This window comes from Tamandua tetradactyla, chromosome X (assembly GCF_023851605.1).
Source record: "Tamandua tetradactyla isolate mTamTet1 chromosome X, mTamTet1.pri, whole genome shotgun sequence".
Taxonomy (NCBI): Eukaryota; Metazoa; Chordata; class Mammalia; order Pilosa; family Myrmecophagidae; genus Tamandua; species Tamandua tetradactyla.
Window position 1 is genome coordinate 161862029 of NC_135353.1, and position 18166 is coordinate 161880194.

The following is an 18166-nucleotide window of genomic DNA, read 5'->3' on the forward strand; positions in this document are numbered from 1 at the left end:
TATAGCCTATAAGGTCTTAGACAAGCTACTTAAATTCAGAAGCAGGTCCCTTCATTCCTTAAACTAAAATTTTCACATCTGTAGCATATTAACTTATCATTACCCTTAAAGAAATGGCTGAAGAGCCTATTTTATGGAATATTAAAGAGTTTGAATGAGAAATGCCCTTTCAAGTGTGCACACTGATCTTCATGAAAGCACCAGGTGGAAAGACTGGTGGTGAAGAAAGGAGGAGGTAGATAAGAACAGTCTCAAAGGTCTCACATGATGTGCTCTCTGTTTTTCACTTTTTGTTAGGCTCTTTACTCCCTCTGTCTTGTCCTTCCAAGCCACCCCTGTGCCTGTGTCATTAACCCTTTAACTTATCTCAGTGCACTTCCAGGAGTGTTCAGTGGTTATTTCGATTTAGGGTTTTGCAAGACTGTGTTTTCCTATATATCCATAAACATACCTAATCATTCTTTCATTTTGAAAGTAGGAAGAACAAGGCTGGGACCAATCGTGGAGGAACTAGTGAATTAGGAAGACAGGATGAAGAAGAGAGTCATTTCATAAACTTATTTCATAGGAAAGGAGCGAAATTACAGGAAAAGATCAGATGCCAAGTTACTAGGAGTCGGAGGAAGCAGCAAAGTAAAGGTGAATGTCTCAACTCTCTCTGACTAGGGACTTGATTTTCCCAGAATATGGGGTAATGCTGAATTCATACTTGGATACCTATTGCTCTCAGCTGGGTTTTGAGGGACTAATAATAGCTAATATTTTATGGTATTTTTTTTACCATTCACATGAAGTAAGCATTATCTACTGATTTATAAATGAGACCATGAACTCAGAGAATGTAGCTTGTCACTCTGGCTAAGTCTGCTTGCTGCCTACCTAGTATCATGTCTTTCCTTCTTGAGTCAAAAGTCCTGCTTATTTTCAAGGTAGCAACCCAACTAAAAGAATATATTTCCCAGCTGTGTGTGGTCCTATGACTGAGTTTTGGCCCATGGGAAAGTTGTTGGGTGATAATTCCAGAAAGTCTGGGATATGGGATATGCCTCTTTCTTTTTTTTGCCTTTCCCCCTTTTATCTTCCTGTCTCCTGGAATGTGGACATGATGGCCACAGCTGGAGCAGCCATATTGTGACCTCGAGCACAATAATGTTGAAGCACAGAGAAGTACCCTGACTGCCCACTAGCTTCGTTAAGCTGTCATACCAGCCTGGACTGACCTCCTCTAGACTTTTCAAAATGAGAGGATAAACTGTGTGTGCTGTCTTGTATGCAGCTGACCTAAGCATAGCTGATAAAGTCACACACCTAGGATTTGTAGTGCTGGGACTTTAATTCAAGGTATTTGACTTTTGTTCTTTAAACTCTGGGCAGGTACTCTGTCGGGTCTTTTAAAAACAGTATTTAAGTGGAGGAATAATCAAGATTTAACAATACTCGAATGGCTTCTTAAATACTTTTTGATGAGCATGGAAATTACTGGTCTTATAGAAGTCCTGAAGTAGAAAAATAATTCTATTTGGTTTGGAGGTTTAAAAAGATTCAGGTTTTTTCTTCTCTGGTTAAACGTTTAAATTATTTCCTGTCCTTATCTGCTTTGAACCTTTTTAGAATTTTTCTCAAATGGTTGCCATATCTGGATTGTGTGAAATATAAGAATTCACTAGACCAGTGTGGTCTCCTCACCCAGTTGACTAACACGACTTATGGCGTTCTGGTAAAGGCGGAGCTTGCCTGGCCTCCCAAACCTGAACCCTGAATCATTTCCAGCAGCTGTGAGAGCCCTACACAGCTGCTCACATTTGCTCAAACATTCTTGGTCACTTTGGGAGCCATATACTAATCCTTTCTTTTTAGGCATAGATATTGAGTCATCCATGCCTGTTGTATCTGTGGTATTTCACCCTGACTTTTGAAATGGGATTGAGCAGGTCAAGTTTCAGGCTCAAGACACTGCCAGACGTCTGTTTGCTTCTTTCTGTGGCCTCCTTTAATCCCTTAGTGCTTTTTTTGTAGCACAGAGTATTCGTTTACACATCCTTGGATGCTACAAAGTTTCTTAGGCAGTTAAATTGCCAAGCATAAATAATGGTCACCTCTTCCCTTCAAAATGGGAAGTGCTTGACTAGGCCCTTCTACCTTGTTTCCAACATGAAAGCAGGTGGTAAATAAGTGCAGATGTCTTACATGATGTGTTCTCTGCCTTTTTTGTTGTTGTTGAACCCTTTTCTCCCTCTGTCATAACCTTCTAAGTCGCCCCTGTATCTGTATCATGAACCCTCTAACTTATCTCAGCATACTTCAGTGGGTGTTTCAACTTATAGCTTGGCAAGACTGACTCTTCCAGTTCGTCCATAAATATATCTAATCATTCTTTCATATCAGTCTGTACTCATAACACATTTATAGGTTATGAAATCTAATAAGGATTGTGTAAATTTCTGCCTGTTGATTTTTTTTTTATCTCTAAAAGCCAGATAAAGGGAGAGACTTATTTTCTGATGCCCAATTTAAAAATTGAATCCTCTTTTCTCACAGCTTGAACTCCATTTTCTGTTAGGATCTTTGCTTCAATTAATAGCTGTCCTCACAGATTCTTTAAAAAATTCCAAAAGTTAAAATAAGAGTTTCCTGCAAGGCTGAACAGTGAGAGATCATATAAACAGACATCTCCAATCATTAAGTTACTTGCTTCCTTGAAAATTCTGAGTATCTTTGTGTGTGCATACTTGAATGGCAGATACTGCCTTGGATGGAGGTATCAGATTCACTGGAGAAGGAAGCCAAGGGCTACGTTCAGTCCAACCAAGATTTCTGCCACAGGTTCAGTATTCAAGATGCCTTTTCTCAGCAGACAGAGCTGCTAATTTAGTCTCACAAGTGATGATTTTCACAGAAGGATGTAATGTACCATGAATGTATTAGTTAGGGTTCTCTAGAGAAACAGAATCAACAGGGAACACTTGCAAATATAAAATTTATGAAAGTGTCTCACGTGACCGTAGAAACGCAGAGTCCAAAATCCACAGGGCAGGCTGCGAAGCCGATGACTCCAATGGATGGCCTGGATGAACTCCACAGGAGAGGCTCACCAGCCAAAGCAGGAATGCAACCTGTCTCCTCTGAGTCCTCCTTAAAAGGCTTCCCATGATTGGATTTAGCATCACTAATTGCAGAAGACACTCCCCTTTGGCTGATTACAAATGGAATCAGCTGTGGATGTAGCTGACGTGATCATGACCTAATCCTATGAAATGTCCTCATTGCAACAGACAGGCCAGCGCTTGCCCAATCAGATGAACAGGTACCATAACTTGGCCAAGTTGACACCTGTCCCTAACCATGACAGTCCACCCCTTGTCAACTTGGCACATATATATATATATATATATCACCTTAGACCGTGCTTAATTTCCAAATGAAAACAAATAAGCACACATTTTTCTTTTACCTGACAATACTCAACTGTCCTGCATATAACTGGAAACACATTAAATCTCTCCAGAATAGCGTGCAAATCCTTGGGCAACATTCATTCTTAAACTTGATATCTTACAACTAAAATAGTATAACACAAACAAAACAGCATTACAGTCCTCGTTTCTGTAACTGATCACGTGGTTGAAGTTCATATTTATCACTACCTTCTTCCACTACCCATTCCATGTTCCCTTTCAACTCAGCAAGCACTTCAGCTGGCCGTGGTTCTTTGCCTGGTGGGGTGACCCAAACCTTCATTCCTGAAGTCTCAGAGCCATTAGTGGTCCTGCCTGGATTGTGTTGTTGCAGTTTTCCATTGATTTTGATCACAGGGCATGGTAGTACTAATAGACACCCCAGGGGATCTCCTATATTCCAAGAAAACTCTTCTTTACCTCCATTATGTAGTTGCAGTCCTACTTCTTTCTGATAGTCAGGGTCAATTACCCCAGACAATAATGTAATCCCCTTCTTGGTGTGTTGATCCAGAGGCATAAGTAGCCCAAAGTGGCCAGGTGGCAATCTTAACTTCCAGTTCAGTGGTATCACTGTTGTTTCTCCTGGAGAAAGCACACCCCGTTTTGGAACTAAAACCTGTAGACCAGCAGAACTCAGGGTAGCAGGGACAGGAAGCAAAAATTTTCCTAGTGGATCACTAGGAGTAATAGTGAGTGGCACCACACCCATTTCCACCCCTTGGTTCCTGGACCCATGGATCCTGGCTATGGGAGAAACAGCACCATACAGCGGACGCTGATTCAGAGCATACACAGCTTCCTGGAGAACATTACCCCAGCCTTTCAAGTTTTTGCCACCTAGTTGGCACCATAATTGAGTTTTCAAAAGGCCATTCCACCGTTCTATCAATCCAGCTGCTTCTTGATGATGGGGAACATGGTAAGACCAGAGAATTCCATGAGCATGTGCCCATTCCCGCACTTCATTTGCTGTGAAGTGTGTTCCTTGATCCGAAGCAATGCTATGTGGAATACCATGACGATGGATAAGGCATTCTGTAAGCCCACGGATAGTAGTTTTTGCAGAAGCATTGCGTGCAGGGAAAGCAAACCCATATCCAGAGTATGTGTCTATTCCAGTTAGAACAAATCGCTGCCCCTTCCATGAAGGGAGTGGTCCAATGTAATCAACCTGCCACCATGTAGCTGGCTGGTCACCTCGGGGAATGGTGCCATATCGGGGGCTGAGTGTGGGTCTCTGCTGCTGGCAGATTGGGCACTCAGCAGTGGCTGTAGCCAGGTCAGCCTTGGTGAGTGGAAGTCCGTGTTGCTGAGCCCATGCATAACCTCCATCCCTACCACCATGACCACTTTGTTCATGAGCCCATTGGGCAATAACAGGATTTGCTGGGGAAAGAGGCTGACTGGTATCCATAGAACGGGTCATCTTATCCACTTGATTATTAAAATCTTCCTCTGCTGAAGTCACCCTCTGGTGTGCATTCACATGGGACACAAATATCTTCATGTTTTTAGCCCACTCAGAAAGGTCTATCCACATACTTCTTCCCCAGACCTCTTTGTCACCAATTTTCCAATTATGGTCTTTCCAAGTCCCTGACCATCCAGCCAAACCATTAGCAACAGCCCATGAGTCAGTATACAAACGCACCTCTGGCCAGTTTTCCTTCCAAGCAAAATGAACAACCAGGTGCACTGCTTGAAGTTCTGCCCACTGGGAGGATTTCCCCTCACCACTGTCCTTCAAGGACACCCCAGAAAGGGGTTGTAATGCCGCAGCTGTCCACTTTCGGGTGGTACCTGCATATCGTGCTGAACCATCTGTAAACCAGGCCCGAGTTTTCTCTTCCTCAGTCAATTCACTGTAAGGAACTCCCCAAGAGGCCATAGCTCTGGTCTGGGAAAGAGAAGGTAATGTGGCAGCAGGAGTGGAAACCATGGGCATTTGTGCCACTTCTTCATGTAACTTACTTGTGCCTTCAGGACCTGCTCTGGCTCTATCTCGTATATACCATTTCCACTTTACAATAGAGTGCTGCTGTGCACGCCCAACTTTATGGCTTGGTGGGTCAGACAACACCGAACTCATGATAGGCAACTCAGGTCTCATGGTAACTTGGTGGCCCATGGTTAAGCGTTCAGTCTCTACTAAGGCCCAGTAGCAGGCCAAAAGCTGTTTCTCAAAAGGAGAGTAGTTATCTGCAGCAGATGGTAAGGCTTTGCTCCAAAATCCTAAGGGTCTGCGTTGTGATTCTCCTATAGGGGCCTGCCAAAGGCTCCAGACAGCATCTCTATTTGCCACTGACACTTCCAGCACCATTGGATCTGCTGGATCATATGGCCCAAGTGGCAGAGCAGCTTGCACAGCAGCCTGGACCTGTCGCAGAGCCTCCTCTTGTTCAGGTCCCCACTCAAAATTAGCAGCTTTTCTGGTCACTCGATAAATGGGCCGGAGTAGCACACCCAAATGAGGAATATGTTGTCGCCAAAATCCAAAAAGGCCAACTAGGCGTTGTGCCTCTTTTTTGGATGTGGGAGGGGCCAGATGCAGCAATTTATCCTTCACCTTAGAAGGGATATCTCGACATGCCCCACACCACTGGACACCTAGAAATTTTACTGAGGTGGAAGGCCCCTGTATTTTTGTTGGATTTATCTCCCATCCTCTGACACGCAAATGCCTTACCAGTAAATCTAGAGTAGTTGCTACTTCTTGCTCACTAGGTCCAGTCAACATGATATCATCAATATAATGGACCAGTGTGATGTCTTGTGGGAGGCAGAAACGATCAAGGTCTCTGCGAACAAGATTATGACATAGGGCTGGAGAGTTGATATACCCCTGAGGTAGGACAGTGAAAGTATATTGCTGACCTTGCCAGCTGAAAGCAAACTGCTTCTGGTGGTCCTTACTAATAGCTATTGAGAAAAAAGCATTTGCCAGATCAATAGCTGCATACCAGGTACCAGGGGATGTATTGATTTGCTAAAGCAATGATACTACATCTGGAACAGCAGCTGCAATTGGAGTTACCACCTGGTTGAGTTTACGATAATCCACTGTCATTCTCCAAGACCCATCTGTTTTCTGCACAGGCCAAATAGGAGAGTTGAATGGGGATGTGGTGGGAATCACCACCCCTGCATCTATCAAGTCCTTAAGAGTGGCAGTAATCTCTGCAATCCCTCCAGGAATACGGTATTGCTTTTGATTTACTATTTTGCTTGGTAGGGGCAGTTCTAGTGGCTTCCACTTGGCCTTTCCCACCATAATAGCCCTCACTGCACGAGTTAGAGAACCAACGTGGGGATTCTGCCAGTTGCTCAGTATGTCTATGCCAATTATACATTCTGGAACTGGGGAAATAACTACAGGATGGGTCCGGGGGCCCACTGGACCCACTGTGAGATGGACCTGAGCTAAAACTCCATTGATCACCTGGCCTCCATAAGCCCCCACTCTGACTGGTGGTCCAGAGTGACGTTTTGGGTCCCCTGGAATTAATGTCACTTCTGAACCAGTGTCTAATAATCCCTGAAATATCTGATCATTTCCTTTTCCCCAATGCACAGTTACCCTGGTAAAAGGCCGTCGGTCTCCTTGGGGAAGACTTAGAGGAAGGTCAACGGTATAAATTTGTGGCAGTGTAACAGGTTTCTTCCCCATAGGGACCTGGCCTCCCCTTCATTCAAGGGACTCAGGGTCTGTAAACTGTTTCAAGTCTGGAAATTGATTAAGGGGCCGGGCCTCTGTGTTTTTGTAATTCAGGTTAGACTTCTGTTCCCTTGACCTAGAACTCTTTTGTTTATACAGCTCCAACAAGAATTTTGTAGACTGCCCTTCTATTGTATTTCTAGGCACCCCATGATTTACTAGCCAATGCCACAAATCTCTGCGTGTCATATAATTTTGATGCCTCCTTTGAGTTTGTTGTCTATTATAATACCCGCGTCTACCCTGTCTTTGGTGATTAAGTGCTGCCACCTGGCTTCTGCCAACTCGGGATCCTGTCATCCCCATTGTGTTTAAGGATTCCAGCTCAGTGACAGCAGTTCCTACGGTAATATCTGACCTACAGAGAAGTGCAACCACAGAGCTCTTGAGGGATGATGGTGCTAGTCTCACAAACTTATTTCTCACTGTTCTGGTAAAAGGTGCATCTTCTGGACATTCCGGGGGTGTAAGAGCAGGCTTTGCATGATAAATCCACTCTAACATCCCAATCTCTCTAAACCTCTGGATCCCCTCATCTACATTATACCAGGGCAGTTCTGGCATTTCAACCTCAGGTAATGTTGGCCACCTTTTGATCCATGTTTCAACCAACCACCCAAACAAGCTGTTAACACCTTTTCTAACTGCTCTAGCTATAACATTGAATGCAGAATCTCTGCTTAGTGGGCCCATATCAATAAATTCAGCCTGATCCAGCCTTATATTCCTCCCACCATTATCCCACACTCTTAAAATCCATTGCCACACATATTCCCCTGATTTCTGTCTATATAAATTGGAAAACTCACACAGTTCTTTTGGAGTATAACGTACCTCCTCATGTGTGATACTTTGTACCTCACCTTTAGGGGCCTGTTGGGACTTTAGTCTAGTTATAGGTCTAGAAGAAATGAGGGGTGGTGGGGGTGGGTCATGAAAAGAATTAGAAATATCTTCCAAGCCATTTGCTTCAGGGCTTTCATTTGCAGTTTCATCTGGTGAAACAGGATTAATAACTCTAGGGCTAATCCCTTCAGGAGGAGGTTGGGTGGCCAATTCCTCAAGGCAGGCTGGAGGTGGGGCGGCTATGTCCTCAGGGCAGACTATTACAGGGTTATCTAAAGAAGGCTCAGCATGGTCTAGGGTTTCAACCTCACCCCCAACACCATTATCAATCCATATGTCACCATCCCATTTTTCAGGGTCCCACTCCTTTCCAATCAATGCCCTCACTTTAACGGCAGACACCATGCAAGACTGAGATTTCAGTTTACGTTGTAAAGTTGCTACTCTAACGATAAGATTCTGAGTCTGATTTTCAGAGATCTCAAGTCTACGGCTATAGGAAATAAAATTTTCCTTCAGGATACTCATAGAAACCTCTACATCTTTCAGACGGCACTTAAGCTTCTTGTTTGAAGCCTTAAGCCCATCCCTTTCACCCTTTAATGTAGACAGTGTATCTAACAACAACCAACCAACATCTCTATAACTCTTATTTCTACAAAACTCTGTAAAGGTGTCAAAAACATTATCCCCCAGAGTCTGGCTTCGTACAAGCGAAGCATTAGGAGAATCGAATGATGATATTTTGACTATCTCCTTTGCCAACTCAGTCCATGGATTGGGAGTGTCATTCTGATTACGGGAATCAGAGACCTTAGTGTCTCTGAATCTAGTCAGAGTAGAAAACCATTCATGAAAACCCATTTTTAAGATTCTGTTCCTTAAGAACCACTCCTGGTACCAAGATGTATTAGTTAGGGTTCTCTAGAGAAACAGAATCAACAGGGAACACTTGCAAATATAAAATTTATGAAAGTGTCTCACGTGACCGTAGAAACGCAGAGTCCAAAATCCACAGGGCAGGCTGCGAAGCCGATGACTCCAATGGATGGCCTGGATGAACTCCACAGGAGAGGCTCACCAGCCAAAGCAGGAATGCAACCTGTCTCCTCTGAGTCCTCCTTAAAAGGCTTCCCATGATTGGATTTAGCATCACTAATTGCAGAAGACACTCCCCTTTGGCTGATTACAAATAGAATCAACTGTGGATGTAGCTGACGTGATCATGACCTAATCCTATGAAATGTCCTCATTGCAACAGACAGGCCAGCGCTTGCCCAATCAGATGAACAGGTACCATAACTTGGCCAAGTTGACACCTGTCCCTAACCATAACAATGAATTTCATCATTTTAATAAGCTAGTTTGTGTGCACCTTGTTTTTAAAAAGTTCAGAGAAAAGGAACCATTAATCATCTTACTTTTATCAATAAAAGTAATTGGATTGAGAATAAAATAAATCTTTCTTAGCAAATAAGTTATAACAATTTCTCTGTGATTTATGAAATTCAGGTGGGTATTGAGAAATACTGGATGATGGACTGTATATTGTGCTGGCTGTTTCTTAAGGCTGCTGTTCTGAAAGCAAATCTATTGCTCAAAGAAGTATACTGAAATGGGGGAACAAATTGTGTCTTAGAAGGCACTAGAATTATGAATGTCAATCTGGAATGGAAAATACATAATTCAGAAATATGCTTATTGGGAGGATAGACAAATCATGAAGTCATAGGAACAAAAGGGTAGAGATGAGGGTTGTTATGGTTAAGTTAATGTGTCAACTTAACCAGGTGATGGTGTCCAGTTGTTTGGTCAAGCAAGTACTGGCCTAATTGTTATTGTGAGACTATTTCATGGACTTAAAGCATCAGTAAGATGATTGTATCTGTGGCTGATTACATCTACAGTCGACTGAGGAAACTGCCTTCAACACTGAGAGAAATCTCATACAATCAGTTCAAGGCCTTAAAAGGAGAAGTGATGATTTCAGTAGTCAGAAGGGAGAATTTCCATCTCTACTTCAGTCAGCCAACTTCTCTTGGCGAATTCATCACAAACCTTCATTGGAGTTCCCAGTTTACAGCCTGTCTATGATATTTGGACTTGTCCAGCCTCACAGTCTCATGAGCCAATTCCTATTTAAAAATTTCATAATAGTTACATAAAATATATATATATACTTAATATATATGTATATGTATAATACGTATGCGTATATAATATGTATGTATTTCCCTTGAGACCAATACAGGGGTGAATCTTTAACAAAAAGCTTCTGGATGCCATGCTGAACATCAGAGTCCTTTTACAAGTTAATTTTACATTGTCTTAACCTTTTAATGGGTGGTTGGGGAGTTGTGCAAGGGCATTTTCGAAAGATTACGAAATTTGCATTTGTTTTTTCATAATTTCTGGTCCCCTTTATTCTTCATTATCACTTCGCTGCCATTGTTTTTCATATTTTTATTAAAACCGAAGCAAAGTATTGTTCTAGTTCATGCCGTTTGACCCCTGTATCACCCTCTGTTTCTCCTACTGACCTCCTGGTGACTCCTTGCCATCCATGGAAGGCTCTTGTACCTTGCTCTTGGGCTTCCTACTCACCCCCAAATGCATTGTCATCCGGGGTGGCTTCAATACAGTAATGGGAAATACTGTTTGGGGTACCACCATCTGAAATTCACCCTCCCTCTAACTTCCTTCTGAGAAACCACCTCTTCTGCCACTCTAGATCCATGTGGTTACTGTACTGGCAGCTCTTATCATTGTTGCAGTCTTACATTTATTTGTATGTAACTTGGTTTTCTGGCTTCCTCTAAGCTACATGGACAAAGGGATCGAATTTGTTTGTTCACCATTTTATCTCTAACACCCGTCCCAGTGCCTAACACATAGTATATGTTCAATAATTATTTGTTGGTTGAGTGAATCCGTCATTATGAAGCACGGTTCTGTGTAGTGAGGTCTGAACAATCCAGACTGATTGGGAAGGAAGCCTGTCTAATGATATAATGCAGATTTGGAATTTTAATTTTAAAATAAACAATTTATTATTATTTAGTACATTTTTACTTATTATTAAGTACATTTCAGTGGGTGACAGTTCGAGTTCTGGGCAGAATGGTGAAGCAAACCCAGTCTCCCTTTTCTGTTTTCTTTGAACTTTTCCTTCCCTTCAAGGGCTTGGGGCCTTGACATTTCTCTGGTTATTATTTTATTTATTTATGTGTTTTAAACTTTTTTATTGTTAAATATAATATATATACAAAGAAAAGAAAGAAAAGGTAGTGATTTTCAAAGTGCCCTTCAACAAGTAGCTACAGAATAGATATCAGAGTTTGTTATGGGTTACCATTCCATTATTTCAGATTTTTCCTTCTAGCTGCTCCAAAACACTGGAGGCTAGAAGACATTTTTTTTCGTGAAAAATAACATATATACAAAAACATTTCTTTGTGTTTTCAAAACCTGCTTTCAGGGTAGAATGTTACCCAAGTTGCGGAAACCTCAGTGTGTACTTCACTCAAAATATTGCTTCAATTTAAATCTTCCTTGTTCAGAAAGGGGAAATTTTTAAGACCTATGGGAAAGTCCATGTAGTGAAGAACTGAGGTCTCCTGCACCAACCATGTAAGCCATCTTGGAAGGCCAAACAGATCGCTACTTATTCTGGGTATGCCAGCTAGAATTAATTTAGGTGAGTGATGGCCTAGTTGGAGATGAACTAACCAACCTCCTTAGGAATAGGAAGAAAAGCCACATACATGCTCCTTTCCTTGGTGGATGTAAATTGCAAAACTGCAGGGTGACTTGATTTAGGAAAGTCACCTCATCATTCCCTCAATTACCTTGTATCGCTTTCTTTTTTTTGTTTTTCAGGTGCATGATCCAAGGATCGAACCCAGGTCTTCTGTATGCAAGGTGAACGTTCTACCACTGAACGTACCATGCTCCTGGTCTCCTTCTTTTGAGATGAAAATATGCTTGGATTTCTTGTAGAAAAGGTGAAGTAACTTAAGGGTGCCCCAGGAAATGACTAGGGGCAGGGCGAAGGGCAGGTTTGCCACACTAAGATCCTCAGACTGTATCCATCTTAATTTTTATTAGAGCCTCCCAAAGCCATCCTATTACGTAACACTCTTCGTTCTGAACAATTGCATTTTATTTGTGTTTGTAAATATATTTAAATAATTTGTTTTATTTTGAAATAATAACAAACTCACAGAAAAATTGCAAGAACAGTAGAGAACCATTTCCTCCCCCCACCTGCCCTGCCTCAACCTATTTGATCATAAGTTGCCAATCTGGCACTGTAACTGTCCTGCATCCTTCATTGTGCATTTCCTAGAAATGACTACATTATCCTACATAACCACAATAAAACCATCAAAGTCAAAAAATTAATATTGCTTCCTTGCTACCATGTAATCCTTAAACCCCATTCAGCTTTCGATAGTTGTCTTAATGTGGTTTATTGTGTGCTGAATTTGGATGTCGAGTTTCTCTCATCTCCCATAGTGGAAAAAATTCCTCAGTCTTACTCTGACTTTCATGACCTTGACACTTACGAAGATTACAGAACAGTTATTTTATTGAATGCCACTCTATTTGGGTTGATCTAAAGTTTGCTCATGATTTGAGTCAGGTTAGCATTTTCCTAATTGTAAGGAATGTGAGAATCAAAGCATCTTCAAAAGGCATTGCTATTTTTGATGACCTATAACATACGAATGTGTTTGTTAGGCTAATGAGTTATGGGAGTCCTTTTGCCTGAGTGCTGATTGTTTTCAGAATGGGGTGAAATATATATGTGCATACATATGCATGCAGTGGCTAAGTATACATAGGAGTATGCTTGGTAGGAACGGATAATTAGCAAGGACAGTACCTACTTCATTCATAGCCGCTGAAAGAGCCTCCTCAGGACTCAATACCTATGGGGTTGTTGAGTTAGAGCGTAAAGTGTTCTTATCTAACTCAGCACAAGGAGTGTTCACTCTTATTTGTTTGATGATATTTGTGCTTGCTTGTATGTGGTATTCTAAGTTTTAAGTTGTTGATACATATTTGTTTTTTTTTTTTGTTTTTTTTGCAATCAGTAATTCTTAATATCATCACATAGGTGTATGGTCATCATTTCTCAGTACATATGCATCGATTTAGAGAAAGAAATAGCACTACAACAGAAAAAGAAATAAAGTGATAACACAGAGAGAAAACACAAATAAAAATAAAAAGTACAAAAATATATGAGAAAAAAAAAAACAAAACAAACAAAAAAAAACTATAGATCAGATGCAGCTTCATTCAGCGTTCCAAGATAATTACATTACAATTAGGCAGTATTGTGCTGACCATTTTTTTTTTTTTTTTTTTTAGACGTCATACCATTCTACATATTCAATCAGTAATTCTTAACATCATCACATAGATGCATGATCATCGTTTCTTAGTACATTTGCGTCAGTTTAGAAGAACTAGCATTATAACAGAAAAAGATATAGAATGTTAATATAGAGAAAAAAATAAAAGTAATAATAATAAGAACAAAACAAACAAAACAAAACAAAACAAAAACCTATAGCTCGGATGCAGCTTCGTTCAGTATTTTAACATGATTACTTTACAATTAGGTATTATTGTACTGTCCATTTTTGAGTTTTTGTATCTAGTCCTATTGCACCGTCTGTATTCCATCAGCTCCGATTACCCATTATCTTACCCTGTTTCTAACTCCTGCTGAACTCTGTTACCAATGACATATTCCAAGTTTATTCTCGAGTGTCGATTCACATCATTGGGACCATACAGTATTTGTCTTTTAGCTTTTGGCTAGACTCACTCAGCATAATGTTTTCTAGGTCCATCCATGTTATTACATGCTTCATAAGTTTATCCTGTCTTAACGCTGCATAATATTCCATCGTACGTATATACCACAGTTTGTTTAGCCACTCGTCTGTTGATGGACATTTTGGCTGTTTCCATCTCTTTGCAATTGTAAATAACGCTGCTATAAACATTGGTGTGCAAATGTCTGTTTGAGTTTTTGCCCTTAATTCCTTTGAGTAGATTCCCAGCAATGGTATTGCTGGATCGTATGGCAATTCTATATTCAGCTTTTTGAGGAACCGCCAAACTGCTTTCCACAGTGGTTGCACCATTTGACATTCCCACCAACAGTGGATAAGTGTGCCTCTTTCTCCGCATCCTCTCCAGCACTTGTCATTTTCTGTTTTGTTGATAATGGCCATTCTGGTGGGTGTGAGATGATATCTCATTGTGGTTTTGATTTGCATTTCTCTAATGGCCAGGGACATTGAGCATCTCTTCATGTGTCTTTTGGCCATTTGTATTTCCTCCTCTGAGAGGTGTCTATTCAAGTCTTTTTCCCATTTTGTAATTGGGTTGGCTATCTTTTTGTTGTTGAGTTGAACAATCTCATTATAAATTCTGGATACTAGACCTTTATCTGATATGTCGTTTCCAAATATTGATTCCCATTGTGTAGGCTGTCTTTCTACTTTCTTGATGAAGTTCTTTGATGCACAAAAGTGTTTAATTTTGAGGAGTTCCCATTTATTTATTTCCTTCTTCAGTGCTCTTGCTTTAGGTGTAAGGTCCATAAAACCGCCTCCAATTGTAAGATTCATAAGATATCTCCCTACATTTTCCTCTAACTGTTCTATGGTCTTAGACCTAATGTTTAGATCTTTGATCCATTTTGAGTTAACTTTTGTATAGGGTGTGAGATATGGGTCTTCTTTCATTCTTTTGCATATGGATATCCAGTTCTCTAGGCACCATTTATTGAAGAGACTGTTCTGTCCCAGGTGAGTTGGCTTGACTCCCTTATCAAAGATCAAATGACCATAGATGAGAGGGTCTATATCTGAGCACTCTATTCGATTCCATTGGTCGATATATCTATCTTTATGCCAATACCATGCTGTTTTGACCACTGTGGCTTCATAATATGCCTTAAAGTCTGGCAGCGCAAGACCTCCAGCTTCGTTTTTTTTCCTCAAGATGTTTTTAGCAATTCGGGGCACCCTGCCCTTCCAGATAAATTTGCTTATTGGTTTTTCTATTTCTGAGAAATAAGTTGTTGGGATTTTGATTGGTATTGCATTGAATCTGTAAATCAATTTAGGTAGGATTGACATCTTAACTATATTTAGTCTTCCAATCCATGAACACGGTATGCCCTTCCATCTGTTTAGGTCTTCTGTGATTTCTTTTAGCAGTTTTTTGTAGTTTTCTTTGTATAGGTCTTTTGTCTCTTTAGTTAAATTTATTCTTGGGTATTTTATTCTTTTAGTTGCAATTGTAAATGGGATTCGTTTCTTGATTTCCCCCTCCGCTTGTTCATTGCTAGTGTATAGAAATGCTACAGATTTTTGAATGTTGATCTTGTAACCTGCTACTTTGCTGTACTCATTTATTAGCTCTAGTAGTTTTGTTGTGGATTTTTCCGGGTTTTCGACGTATAGTATCATATCGTCTGCAAACAGTGATAGTTTTACTTCTTCCTTTCCAATTTTGATGCCTTGTATATCTTTTTCTTGTCTAATTGCTCTGGCTAGAACCTCCAACACAATGTTGAATAATAGTGGTGATAGTGGACATCCTTGTCTTGTTCCTGATCTTAGGGGGAACGTTTTCAATTTTTCCCCATTGAGGATGATATTAGCTGTGGGTTTTTCATATATTCCCTCTATCATTTTAAGGAAGTTCCCTTGTATTCCTATCCTTTGAAGTGTTTTCAACAGGAAAGGTTGTTGAATCTTGTCAAATGCCTTCTCTGCATCAATTGAGATGATCCTGTGATTTTTCTGCTTTAATTTGTTGATATGGTGTATTACATTAATTGATTTTCTTATGTTGAACCATCCTTGCATACCTGGGATGAATCCTACTTGGTCATGATGAATAATTCTTTTAATGTGTTGTTGGATACGATTTGCTAGAATTTTATTGAGGATTTTTGCATCAATATTCATTAGAGAGATCGGCCTGTAGTTTTCTTTTCTTGTAATATCTTTGCCTGGTTTTGGTATGAGGGTAATGTTGGCTTCATAGAATGAGTTAGGTAGTTTTCCCTCTACTTCGATTTTTTTGAAGAGTTTGAGGAGAGTTGGTACTAATTCTTTCTGGAATGTTTGATAGAATTCACATGTGAAGCCATCTGGTCCTGGACTTTTCTTTTTAGGAAGATTTTGAATGACTGCTTCGATTTCTTTACTTGTGATTGGTTTGTTGAGATCATCTATCTCTTCTTGAGTCAAAGTTGGTTGTTCATGTCTTTCCAGGAACCCGTCCATTTCCTCTAAGTTGTTGTATTTATTAGCGTAAAGTTGTTCATAGTATCCTGTTATTACCTCCTTTATTTCTGTGAGGTCAGTAGTTATGTCTCCTCTTCCATTTCTGATCTTATTTATTTGCATCCTCTCTCTTCTTCTTTTTGTCAATCTTGCTAAGGGCCCATCAATCTTATTGATTTTCTCATAGAACCAACTTCTGGCCTTATTGATTTTCTCTATTGTTTTCATGTTTTCAATTTCATTTATTTGTGCTCTAATCTTTGTTATTTCTTTCCTTTTGCTTGCTTTGGGGTTAGCTTGCTGTTCTTTCTCCAGTTCTTCCAAATGGATAGTTAATTCCTGAATTTTTGCCTTTTCTTCTTTTCTGATATAGGCATTTAGAGCAATAAATTTCCCTCTTAGCACTGCCTTTGCTGCGTCCCATAAGTTTTGATATGTTGTGTTTTCATTTTCATTCGCCTCGAGGTATTTGCTAATTTCTCTAGCAATTTCTTCTTTGACCCACTCGTTGTTTAGGAGTGTGTTGTTGAGCCTCCACGTATTTGTGAATTTTCTGGCACTCTGCCTATTATTGATTTCCAACATCATTCCTTTATGGTCCGAGAAAGTGTTGTGTAAGATTTCAATCTTTTTAAATTTGTTAAGACTTGCTTTGTGACCCAGCATATGGTCTATTTTTGAGAATGATCCATGAGCACTTGAGAAAAAGGTGTATCCTGCTGTTGTGGGATGTAATGTCCTATAAATGTCTATTAAGTCTAGTTCATTTATAGTAATATTCAGATTCTCTATTTCTTTGTTGATCTTCTGTCTAGATGTTCTGTCCCTTGATGAGAGTGGTGAGTTGAAGTCTCCAACTATTATAGTATATGAGTCTATTTCCCTTTTCAGTGTTTGCAGTGTATTCCTCACGTATTTTGGGGCATTCTGGTTCGGTGCGTAAATATTTATGATTGTTATGTCTTCTTGTTTAATTGTTCCTTTTATTAGTATATAGTGTCCTTCTTTGTCTCTTTTAACTGCTTTACATTTGAAGTCTAATTTGTTGGATATTAGTATAGCCACTCCTGCTCTTTTCTGGTTGTTATTTGCATGAAATATCTTTTCCCAACCTTTCACTTTCAACCTATGTTTATCTTTGGGTCTAAGATGTGTTTCCTGTAGACAGCATATACAAAGATCCTGTTTTTTAATCCATTCTGCCAATCTATGTCTTTTGATTGGGGAATTCAGTCCATTGACATTTAGTGTTATTACTGTTTGGATAATATTTTCCTCTAACATTTTGCCTTTTGTATTATATATATCATATCTGATTTTCCTTCTTTCTACACTCTTTTCCATATCTCTCTCTTCTGTCTTTTTGTATCTGACTCTAATGCTCCCTTTAGTATTTCTTGCAGAGCTGGTCTCTTGGTCACGAATTCTTTCAGTGACTTTTTGTCTGAGAATGTTTTAATTTCTCCCTCATTTTTGAAGGATAATTTTGCTAGATATAGGAGTCTTGGTTGGCAGTTTTTCTCTTTTAGTATTTTAAATATATCATCCCACTGTCTTCTAGCTTCCATGGTTTCTGCTGAGAAATCTACACATAGTCTTATTGGGTTTCCCTTGTATGTGATGGATTGTTTTTCTCTTGCTGCTTTCAAGATCCTCTCTTTCTCTTTGACCTCTGACATTCTAACTAGTAAGTGTCTTGGAGAACGCCTGTTTGGGTCTAATCTCTTTGGGGTGCGCTGCACTTCTTGGATCTGTAATTTTAGGTCTTTCATAAGAGTTGGGAAATTTTCAGTGAAAATTTCTTCCATTAGTTTTTCTCCTCC

The 18166-nt window shown here is 40.0% G+C and overlaps 1 long non-coding RNA gene across 1 annotated transcript in view; it reads left to right on the forward strand.

Annotated features, from left to right (window-relative positions):
* Positions 1 to 18166, forward strand: part of LOC143670768 (uncharacterized) — a 94989-nt gene that overhangs the window by 30336 nt on the left and 46487 nt on the right. The window contains exon 2 of the long non-coding RNA XR_013169449.1: positions 11899 to 12023. This is a non-coding gene — a long non-coding RNA (uncharacterized LOC143670768). The remainder of the gene's footprint in view (positions 1 to 11898; positions 12024 to 18166) is intronic.